The following is an 11,060-nucleotide window of genomic DNA, read 5'->3' as shown; positions in this document are numbered from 1 at the left end:
AAAGAGAATTGGTTTACAAGTACACATATTCATATTAATTAAGAATTTTGGAAAAATAAAAAGAGACAATTAGGGCAGACAAAACTGCAAAGAAATAAAAATAACAATGGCTTGATGTTTCTTACAAATAATTCACAAGCAATGAAACAAAGCTATCAATTGATGAACTATTAAGAATTGATGGATCTAGTCTATTCAATTCACTTGTGGCTCATGGAAATTATGAAAATTTGAAGCACTCAGTATGCAACGGTTGTTCTTTGAGTGTTTTTGTGAATCCTTATGCTTTGCGGTTTTTGTTGTATCATAACTAATGTACCTCGAAGTAGCTATGTTTATCTGCTTGTGAAATACAGCAACTGAAAACTCACGCGTTGTAGAAGCTCATATGCCGTGTGGCTTGACATGTGGCTCATAGCATGTGGGACAGAACACAACGTCGCGACAAATTATTCGCAACCAAGAAAACCCTAGGAGTGACATTTTCGTTCAGGTCCAAACAAACATTCTCTTGATCCAGTGCAACACGGGGACCATGCAGACACGGTGGCAATAAGAAGCTGAGTGTGGATATAGTGTGCGGCTGCGGCTTTCGAAGCATATCGAGGCCCTTTCACTATCTCTGGGCAACCTGATCGTCCTCCGGGCAGGGACTGACCTCATCATGTCGGTCGCTACAAGCGAAAAGAGGCAAAAGAAGCCGAGCGCGTTGTCCAGCTAAGCTCCCCGAGACTTCAGTGTTGTAGTTACCACCCATTAGAAGCCGTAATGTGCGCCGCATCATTCCTGAAGGGCAGTTCGTTTTTGGGGCGCTTTTGCAGTTCAGTATTACATGGGTTTTCCCGTGCAGAGCGCCTGTTCCTCTTTAACGTTCGCTGGGGCACGCGGCTTTTCCAATGCTGAACCGGATTACTAGGCTACGAACCCAGCCGCGACAACCGCTAGGCGAAACGTAAAAGTCACCAGTGTGCTGTGCGATGTCAGTACACGTTAATGATCCCCAGTTGATAGAAATGATTCCAGAGCAATCCCATTACAACATGTCTTTATCTCTTGCACCTTTCACTCCCACCTTTTTCTCTCCCTTACAGCACGGTGGAGGTGTGCACCGAGAAATGGGACAGTCACTGCGTGGTTTCTTATAATAAAACAAAGTTTCAGTTAGAACTTCCAATATTTGCAGTGAAGCATCGGCGGGCAAGTTAGGACGGGCTACAAATGCGAGTGGTCGGCTGTGACTCTTACGCTCTTTTCATGCTGTCACAAACTAGCCACCACAGGCCTATTTTTCGAAACCTTTTGATTTTCGGTGGCGGTCTGCTAATAAGCCCTATCTTGAATCCGTATTTCAGCAACTGAGAAACTAGACCGGAGGTAATGCAAGGTATTAGGTCGAGTGAGTAGTGTAGCTAGACAAATTTAATATGCAGTTAGGCAATCAGTGATCCGGCTCCATGCGGTGACCGCCTGATGCGGTTTCAGTTGTCGTATCGCTGAAAGCAGCAGGAGAAAGAGGTATCGTTGGTTAGACCTCTCTTGAGCACTTTACTGTGGCGGATTGTATTATTCTAGGCCAAGCAATAATATCCGGGCGCCGCTTTCAAAGTAAATTAACAGATATGTCAAGTTCATGGTCCGTTCAAGGAGTTGGGCGCGTTAGCAGATTTCGCTACCCACCTAAGAACTGCGTCGGCTTTTCGCGAAGTCACCACTCCACGCGGCACCAGGCGGCGAAGTAAAGAAACCGCCTATAAACGTTCACGAAGCAGACGCCCCTCGCCAGCCTGACGGAAACCCGTTAGGCTGGCGGAGTTGCGAAAGTAAAAAAAGAAGGGACCGGAAACGATTGCTGGAGCATTACGCAATGCGTGCCAGCAGAGTGATACATCGTTTAATAATTTTCCTCCGTGTTGTAACGATTGGAGCCGAAGAATTATTCCATGCATTGCAAATCCCTGCCGGTCGAACAAAAAAAAAAGAATTGACGCCAGCAGCCACTCTGTTCTAGCCAGTTCTTGCGGTACGACTTTTTCTTTAGTGGCAGCTAACATCTCCTCATAAGCGCCCTAACGTGAGGAACTCCTGAGCAGCTCTTAAGCTCCTTTTCGCCTTTGAAATCACATCAGCACACAGAAACAATTGAATTATACAACAACAAATTCAAGCTCGAGCTACAAATACGGTCATCAGGGAATGCGTCCAAAAATGGAATCTGTAACTACTGGATTCTCTCGTCGCATCATGTCTTAACTGACCAGCGTCACTGGGTTCAAATTTTGAACGCGCGTGTTACGAAAGGAGCCATTTGCGTGATAGTTAGCCTGTTCTGCCGCTCACATGACACAGTGCAGATTTGTGAGCTGCGAGCATGAACGTCGCATGGATAGTTTAGTCAGCGACCGACCAATGACAACAAGAAGCGTGCTGAGCCGCTGTTAGTTGTGCGTGGCTATTTTTTATTATTCATATAAAAAGTGTGTAATCGAAGGTCGCTGTGCAGCTTATAAGGCGCTCATTTGGTCAAATGCTTCATACCTCATCAACTACTCAACTAGCAGTGAAGATTGTACTTACAGGTATGAACATACTACACGGAATTGGCCTGCCTTTTTTCAAACGAGGGACATTCATATAGTGCTGCAAGTACTGACATCGCCACCTTATATATGCCAGAGTTAAAAGTCAAACCTAAAGGATGATCCTAGTTTTGGATCTTAAGATTCTGAGTACCTTTTATGCACCTGTCATGGTATCGCCAAGCTTATACCTAGGTTATACCACATATGCGATATATCTAAAAGTAAAAATAAAGTAATCATTGCACAGTAATGAAACGATATTAAGTTAATGAATGACTTATTTTCCAACTATCTCGACGTGCCTCCCTATTAGCTGCCAGCATATTCCAGTGCCACGATTTTTGTGAAGTGATTAGGCACTAACATCTGCCTCACAAAAGTGATGCAGGCCACCTTCCATTTTTAGCATACATCAGAAGTCATTTGGGTGCCTTCTTTTATACCTGGCAATTAATTTAAGAGAACTGTTTGCAGCTGCATATACAGGCTCTGAAACATGCAACAGCAGTCAAGTGGTGTTCTAAAAGACATGGTCCGCCAGATACACCTGAAAGCCAACACATGAATCTGATTTTGTATGTTTCAAGGCACATGACAAACATGATATCTTTTTGCACAGTAGAAGCTTTTAAATGATCCCATGACTTCCTAAAGCTGTTTTCTGAATCCAGTGTGTGCACATGAGTGTAGTATGTGTGCAATAACCGCTCACTGGATAACGAGCACATTGATCTCTCGCCCTTGTATTACCCCTTTTTCACGCTGTTAATGCAACTTTAGACGCATTACTAATCGGTCGACTTAAGCTCAATCCTGCGTGTGCCTCCTGTACCTTATTTTGGGTTGTAGCGCGATATCATTATGGCTTCCATTCTGCTGAAAATCCTCCGCCGTGGTCGGTGTCGACGTTGTAAGTGAAAAAGCAGGCTGCGCACCAGCCACTTAGGTCACGTGAACAGGTGACGTCTTCACAAGCTGCCCACCGGATTGTGAGAAAACTGCCCACCGTGGCAGTCGTCTCTTAAATTAATGACTGATGGCGAGAGTTTGTTTGGAGTGAGCACCCTGGCCTCGCAAGCTTCACCGGTGGCTGTGTTTGAAACAGCCACCTTCCGGGGAAGTGGCGCATCATAAACTGAGGCACCACTGCGTCAGCAGTGGCACGAGAACTCCAAGTGAATTAGGAATGCAAAGCAGAGAATGACCGATTCCCCATATATGGGCATGAACCCATTAACGCTATCGCGTCATATCCTTAAGGCACTAACAGCGACATTTGAGGTAGTTGGCGCGGCATCTTGGAAAAAAAAGGCCGCGAAAAACGACGGACGTTGTGTCTGTGGTGTATGTGGAGTGGTGTCTGTTCTTTCTAATGGTGAATTCCAATCGCAGGCCCGGAGCGGTCTGCACGCTCTGTGACAGAGCTCATGAATCCGGCGCAGAGCGCGCGACCTGAAATTGCGATTGGAGTACACTTGCTCTGGCCAGAGCATGCAGGCCAGAGCATGTAGGGCGCCGCTATCGCCGCTGAATAAGAACGTCACGCAAACTTCCGGTCGGATCCGCCGATTTCGGCGGAGCAGTCCCGACTGCTCCACGGAGCAATCTCGGCTCACCAACCGCTCCCTGTCTACGATTGGAAGACTCGATCCGTGCCTCAGATCTGCGTTTGGAATACAGTTGCTCCGAAAAGAGCAGGAAACTTTGCTCCAGAAGTGCCCCAACTCTGCGATTGGAAGTCACCATAAGTCCGTCGTCTTTTACGCTCTTTTTTTTGTAAAAAAAGCTGAACCATGCCCTCCAGTTTTTTTTTTAATTTCCTACTATCGCGACGAATTCGGGTTCCTGCACGGGCGCATTTAATCTCGGATAGTGTATACCATGCAGTAAGTACTTTTAGGCAAAAACTTTGGTAATAGCTCCGGAAAGGTTCGAGAAGGATTGTAATTTCTGCAAGGCTCAGGCACGCTCCAACACGTCATTGGAGTATGCAATTTCGTCAAGGCAATCCCTCCCTCTTGCCTGCCCCACTACCCCACCCCATCCCCCATCCTCCGTTACCGAGCGATAAAAGACCTTGATAGCCAGCTAGCCCCGCCCTGGAAGACCAGCTCGTCCTGATCTCCAGTTGTCAGGCGGCTAGGGAAGCATATGGCATATGGGTCCCGTGAAGAGGGAATCAGTTTCATCGATGGCGTCTAAGAAGACGTCGTAATTAGCCCGGCTGAATAAAGTTGTTTTTCTCTCTTAGCTCTGGCTAAACCTGGAGAGGCGCGATAGCTACATCTGGCCGAGTAGAACTCGCTCAGTCGAATTCTAAAGTCAGTCTTTCGCCGCTCCGTTTTGCTTGGCGTTTCTTGTTCATCTTCATACCTGGACGTGGATTCACTCTCCCTCACCTCTCCCCCTCTCCACTACCCCCCCACTTAGTTTTGTCGGCCCCCAGCAGCTGCTCTGCACCACGTGACCAACCACGTGACCTGCCACATGACCAACCACGGCGCCGCCACTGAGCTGCAGGGGTGCCACGCTGAAGGCTCGAAGTGCTAGCGTAGTGATGCTCTCGCTACAAAAACCTGAAGGGACCCTTAAGCTCCGCCTGCAGTTTATGACGCCATAGCGTTAATGGCTCCAATCAGCGACATGGTGTCCTCTGTGCGCATCTCTCCGCCTCGGTTCTGCCTACATACTCATGTATCAAGAATTGGTCATTTTCTAAGTTACGTTCATAGGTCGCTGGGAGACCTCATACCAGCCCTGGTGCCGTGGTGCAGCATTTAAACGGTGCGCCTCTGCACCGACAGGTGGACGTTTCAAACACAGCAACCGGTGTGGCGTGTGAGACCCAGGTTGCCCTGCCGAGAAAGCTCTCGCGGCAAGTGATTAATTTTACTGAAACCTACTACGGTGACCAGATTGCTCACAGTGTGGTTGGCAGGTTTCTACCTGCCACGGTAGGCGGATTGTGGTGACGTCACCAGATGACGTGACCTAGCTGGCAAGAGATCACCTGCTTTTTCGCTCATGACGTACACGCTGGATTTTCTGCAGAACGAAACCTTGACGATGTCGCGATAAAACATTACGCGACATATCTGAGACATTTAACTGTCCCCCTAAATTCTTTTACGGAGAAACAGATGTCAGCTTTCTACCCGCGCTGTTTTGCTTGGCGCCTACGCAGCTCCAGAATATTAGGTGTGCATGGATGGCAGACCTTTAAAGGTGAATTGTTGCAAAAAACACACAGCAAAACAGTACAGATTGTTAGCCGGAAGTGAAAGAGGGCTAGGGTTCGAAGAAATTGCATAAAAATAAAATTATGTGTGAAGAGAGCCTATGCGAAGCATGAAGGTGTCTAAATTTTCTGCCTTCACAAAAATTAAAAATTAAAGTCCTTATAAATCCAATAACTACATGCAGGGATTAGCAAGTGAAATCAGTGAAGACGCTTCTCTTTAATGTCTTCACAAAAATTCAGCACTTAAGAAACCTTTTCAGAACAACAGAATGTGTTCCCGCAAGACCGCGATGATGCGATCGACTTCTGCTTATCTAAGTTTCTTTCGGCATCTGTTCCGACGTATCCCATGGAAATCTAAAGAAGGGTCAGACGGGCCTCGTCGCGCGTGAAGTTACCCTGTTTAGTGGCGGGCTTCTTAGAGAATGCCTGCGGTAGCGAGACTGCGTGATGACCTCACGCGGGAACTTGTCTATGGTGTCCGATAGCATTGATGCGCACACTTACTAAAAAGGGGCTATGCAGAGCGGATGTTTGGCGAGCATCATCTATAGCGCTGACATTGTCACGATAGAGACCGTTCGGCTTCTGCCACCGCCGCTTGCTGAGCATTCGTTTCGAAAGGTTGCCCCTTGGGTGTTTGCACGCGCAAACTCACAACACCGAGAGAAGGGACTGACACAAGCGACAAGGCCAAAATTTTTTTTAACCACCTCGGCAAAAATGGACTGCGAATTAAAGCGCTCTATCTATGCACGAGGAAGAATGTCCCCGAAAGAAATTTTGTTAATATGTGAACGGGATACACCAAGTCACGTCCTCGCTTATATTGAGATCCCCTTTTCTGCAAAGAGAGCTTCTAATTCTCTGCGGTGAACTGAAAAGTAGTCGACTCTATTCCTTCTTCTAGCGCTGATTGCTACCAAAATGTTAGCATCACCAAACACGGCCCACAGGAAAGCAGTATGCGAACGGCGCCTGTCGTCGGCGCCGGTTAGCGGGGTGCTTTTGATCTCACTCTCATCGATTAGAAAATCACCGAGGTCCCTATATATGAGAGTGAGATCAAAAGCACCGCGCTAACCGGCGCCGACGACAGGCGCCATTCGCATACTGCTTTCCTGTGGGCCGTGTTTGGTGATGCTAACATTTTGGTAGCAATCAGCGCTAGAAGAAGGAATAGAGTCGACTACTTTTCAGTTCACAGCAGAGAATTAGAAGCGCGGTGCTTTTGATATCGCTCTCATCGATTAGAAAATCGCCGAGGTCCTTATATATGACCCCGCCGCGGTGGCTCAGTGGTTAGGGCGCTCGACTACTGATCCGGAGTTCCCGGGTTCGAACCCGACCGCGGCGGCTGCGTTTTTATGGAGGAAAAACGCTAAGGCGCCCGTGTGCTGTGCGATGTCAGTGCACGTTAAAGATCCCCAGGTGGTCGAAATTATTCCGGAGCCCTCCACTATGGCACCTATTCTTCCTTTCTTTCACTCCCTCCTTTATCCCTTCCCTTACGGCGCGGTTCAGGTGTCCAAAAATATATGAGACAGATACTGCGCTATTTCCTTTCCCCCAAAACCAATTATATATTATATTATATATGATAATTAATGAACACGGCACTGCCCTGTGCCGGGAGACGCTTGCAGGACATAAGCACCTCGGTTGCTCTACTGTAAACTCTGCGAAAAAATTTCATGACTGGAACCGCTCTCTCGCTCAGAAATTACACGCCGAATTCAAATGCCACAACTTTGGTCTGACGTTCTAGGGTGACTCTAGAGCTTATTGGAATTAAGTGCTCACCGACGAAAACACGACAACTCTGCAGGAATCGGCGGGAAATTTGCCATAGCTGGGAACAGCAATAAATTCTCGAGTGGCAACCTATGCGCGACCTCTGTAAACACGTCATTTTGCTCAAGGTAGCAAAATTCCGAGCGCCCGCTGAAGCTGAGTTTACTCGCAAATATTGGAGTGAATGTGAGCTCGCACGCGGAGGCAAAGCATGTCACAAGACGACCGCAGTTCGGTTCTGAAAAAACACAAGGGAGGTTAATTTAAAGCCAATGTATTTAGAAATCACTCTTGGTGGTAGTGTTGACCAATTAGCCACTATCAGGCGCTGAAATGAACACCGTGAAACAATAAAGTCCTACGCGAAGTAACAATAAAGTAAACAATAAAGTCTTATGCGAAGTAGCGTTCAGAGTGCGACAACCCTGCAGCAACTCCGCCCAAGCACTTACCAGTATGATCGGGCAAATAATTCGTCTAATGTATCCGTTAGAGTAACCGTGAACCCCAGTAGTTCTTCAAGAGCACGTCCTTTGATGGTGCTTTTTCATATGTCCGAGACTGAGTGAAATTCCTTAGTAAATACAACTGAGCCTGCGTAAACTATTACAGATTTGAATCCACGTAAGCCTAGAGGATTCTGGGTCCATGCGAGTCCTAATTAAGGGCACTTGTTGATTACAGTGGATATATAATCGTTTGGTGTATGCTCGTTTAACGTCCCAGAGCGACTTCGGCTGTTAGGTGCGAGTAGTGAAGGGCTCCGAAAATTTCGACCACCTGGGGTACTTTAACGTGCTCTGACATCGCACAGTACACGGGCCTCTAGAATTTTGCCTTCATCGAAATTCGACCGCCGCGGCTGGGATCGAGCTCGCATCTTTCAGGTCAGCAGCCGAGCGCCGTAACCACTGGGGCACCGCGCCGGCTGGAGTGGATATGTAAAGAAAGTTTCGCTTTCACCAAGGATATTTTTTTAAATAGGGTAAAGAGTGGAATTGTATAGCCATCGGACAAAACATTTGAATAGTGTTATGTTGCGTCAGTGCACGGTCGATTCATTATTTTCGTTATTAGCGTAGAAGAGAAAAAACAAACGGTTTTCTCATACGGAGACTAATAGTAAATTTGAAATCAAATAACATTTTTTGGTCTAAGTACGGCGGCTAGGGTTTTGTCAAAATTTAATTCCTAGCTCGATTGTGAGATCTAAACATCACAAATTTAAAGCGCTTGCCCAGCGCCAATATATTCAGCTTGGCTGTTTATTTTAAGCATGCTATAAATTGAAAACGACAATGATTGAAGGTGTCTAAGAATTATGAAGACAGGGATTTGTGTTTATTGCTTCCGAATTGTATTTTCCAGGAGGACTGACCTCTAAGAATTTGTGTGTCCACTTGTGTTACCGAGTCGATATCACGAGGCCTTCACAAAAGATTCTTGACAAGAACTACTTTCCAGTTTGTTCTTCACTTTCTCGTTCAGTTTCTTCAAGTCTCTGAGTAGCGTCTGGTACTGAAACCTGCCCTTTTCAACGACGAGGTCCAACATCGCTCTTCCAGTTAGGTGAAGATTTCTTTTCGCGATGTCTTCATACGTGTCGTATGACTCAGAGAAAGACTTCAAAATCAGCTCCCTGAACATCTCTGGGAACTGAGGACTGTCCTGGAGGGCGGCGTCCACCATTCCGCACACTGCCACCCTGATGGTCTCGTGTTGTACGAAATCGTTGTATCGCCTGGCGTCACCCGGCTTCCTCTCCCCCGCTACGAAAAGGGGCTCGTCGTGGTAAGGGTTCTCGCACAGCAGTGACCGGATTGAGGAAAGCACGCCTTCAATTCCTCGAGCCGGGCTGAGAGGTGGTCCGGGCCTTGTCCCGAGTATGCTGAGGCAAACCTTACCGCAAGCGTAGAGGTTCGGGTTGAAGCCCACGCGGCCAGAGTCCGTGGTCATGATTCGGACGCGCGGTGGGCTCAGAGGGTAGTCCGACGGGTACTTGATGAGGAAGTGGAAGAATCCGCCTTCGTACGGTGTGCCAGCGGGGCCCACAATGAGGGCGTGCACCTTGGTGGCGTCGTCTTCATCGGGCGCGATGAACAGACCCGGAGGAGGCTTGGCGCAGAAGTTCTCGATGTCCCTCTTCACACGGAACAGGCACTGAGGTGACGAGTGCTCATGCTGGTACTTCAGAGGGTCCCAGAAGGTCTGTGGTCTGGGTTGGAAGATGGACGGCAGCATCTTGTCGGTTTCCAGATGAGAGGGGTGATAAATTTTGAAGGCACTTGACCGCCACGCAGGCACAGCCACTGCGTTGTTACTGCGGACCTCTGCGCTGGTTCCAGGCGCTGCGTCCTCTTCTTTTTCCTCGCTTATCGTGCTCGCGACGGAGAGCCGAATTTGCGCTTGTGCGGGGCTGAGAAGTAAAAAGCCGCGGATGTAATTAAATAGTCTTGGGTTTAAATTGAAAATTTTATGTTGGGCTCCTTGAGGGGTGAAGACCGTAACTGTACCCTGTATTGCCTTTGTGTCAATACACGGATTGACACCTCTCATATCTGAAAGGCTTCTAGCTCGGTTTTTGGGAAAAACGCGCGAGGTACCTAGCGGGGAACTGGGGATTGGGGTATCTGTTGTTGGAGCAGCGGACGGTGTTGCTTCGGCAGACGCGCTGGCTGTGACAGGAGTCTTCACATGCCGTCTTTTCCTTCACTACTCTTTCTTTTACTGTCCGTCTGTCACAACGTGGCTCTGAGGGTGGACCAGTTGGAGCCAGTCGAAGGACCCGTCCACTATATTGTTCCGCTGCTCTCTGGTCTCCGCAACGCATACGCGTACACAGCTATATTCAGTGTGGCGTTCTTGCGGCCCTACAGCAGAAACAACGAACGACGAGGAGCATAACACTGGAATGGAGCAGCGCTTGTTGTGGTTAGGATGGACATCTTGGTCGACATAGGAACCTCGATTCGTCGAGGTATCCAAAGCGCTTAATGACTGGCGGAAGCAGCATATGCGATTGTGGCGCAGTGTAATGGTGAAGTCATACCAAATCCAACCGTGGATATAAAAAACGTGAATATTGGCATAGTTCTCAACACTACTGCTTGACACCAAAAGCACATAAACGTAACACCAAACTTGATGTTTTAATATATTATTCATAATTTTTATATAAAATTTCAAAATTAATTTTTGCTGATTACATAAGGACCCTAATTCTCGGTCGCTGCTTCTGTCTGCAGGTGCCAGTTAACTGCACCGGCCTCCAAGTTGGTTTTACGCCATGAGCGATTGCTCCATAAAATGAGCATCTGAAAGACTATCAGTAATGTAGCACCTTAAAACAAAAATAAAACTTTGCCCGGCAATGTTACATCAAGCGGACGGCACCTCACAAGGCAAGCTTTACTAAATCCATTCGCTTTCCTCTTTTTCTCATCTGT

At 47.5% G+C, this 11,060-nt stretch overlaps 1 pseudogene; it reads right to left on the bottom strand.

Moving 5' to 3' along the window:
• Positions 1–8,916: 8,916 nt before the first annotated feature.
• LOC144118767 (ubiquitin-conjugating enzyme E2 Z pseudogene) lies at positions 8,917–9,979 on the bottom strand (annotated as a pseudogene).
• Between the last annotated feature and the right edge of the window lie 1,081 nt (positions 9,980–11,060).

Source organism: Amblyomma americanum, chromosome 2 (genome assembly GCF_052857255.1).
Source record: "Amblyomma americanum isolate KBUSLIRL-KWMA chromosome 2, ASM5285725v1, whole genome shotgun sequence".
NCBI lineage: Eukaryota > Metazoa > Arthropoda > Arachnida > Ixodida > Ixodidae > Amblyomma > Amblyomma americanum.
Note: the sequence above shows the minus strand (reverse complement) of the source record. Positions and strands in the feature narration are given on the sequence as shown.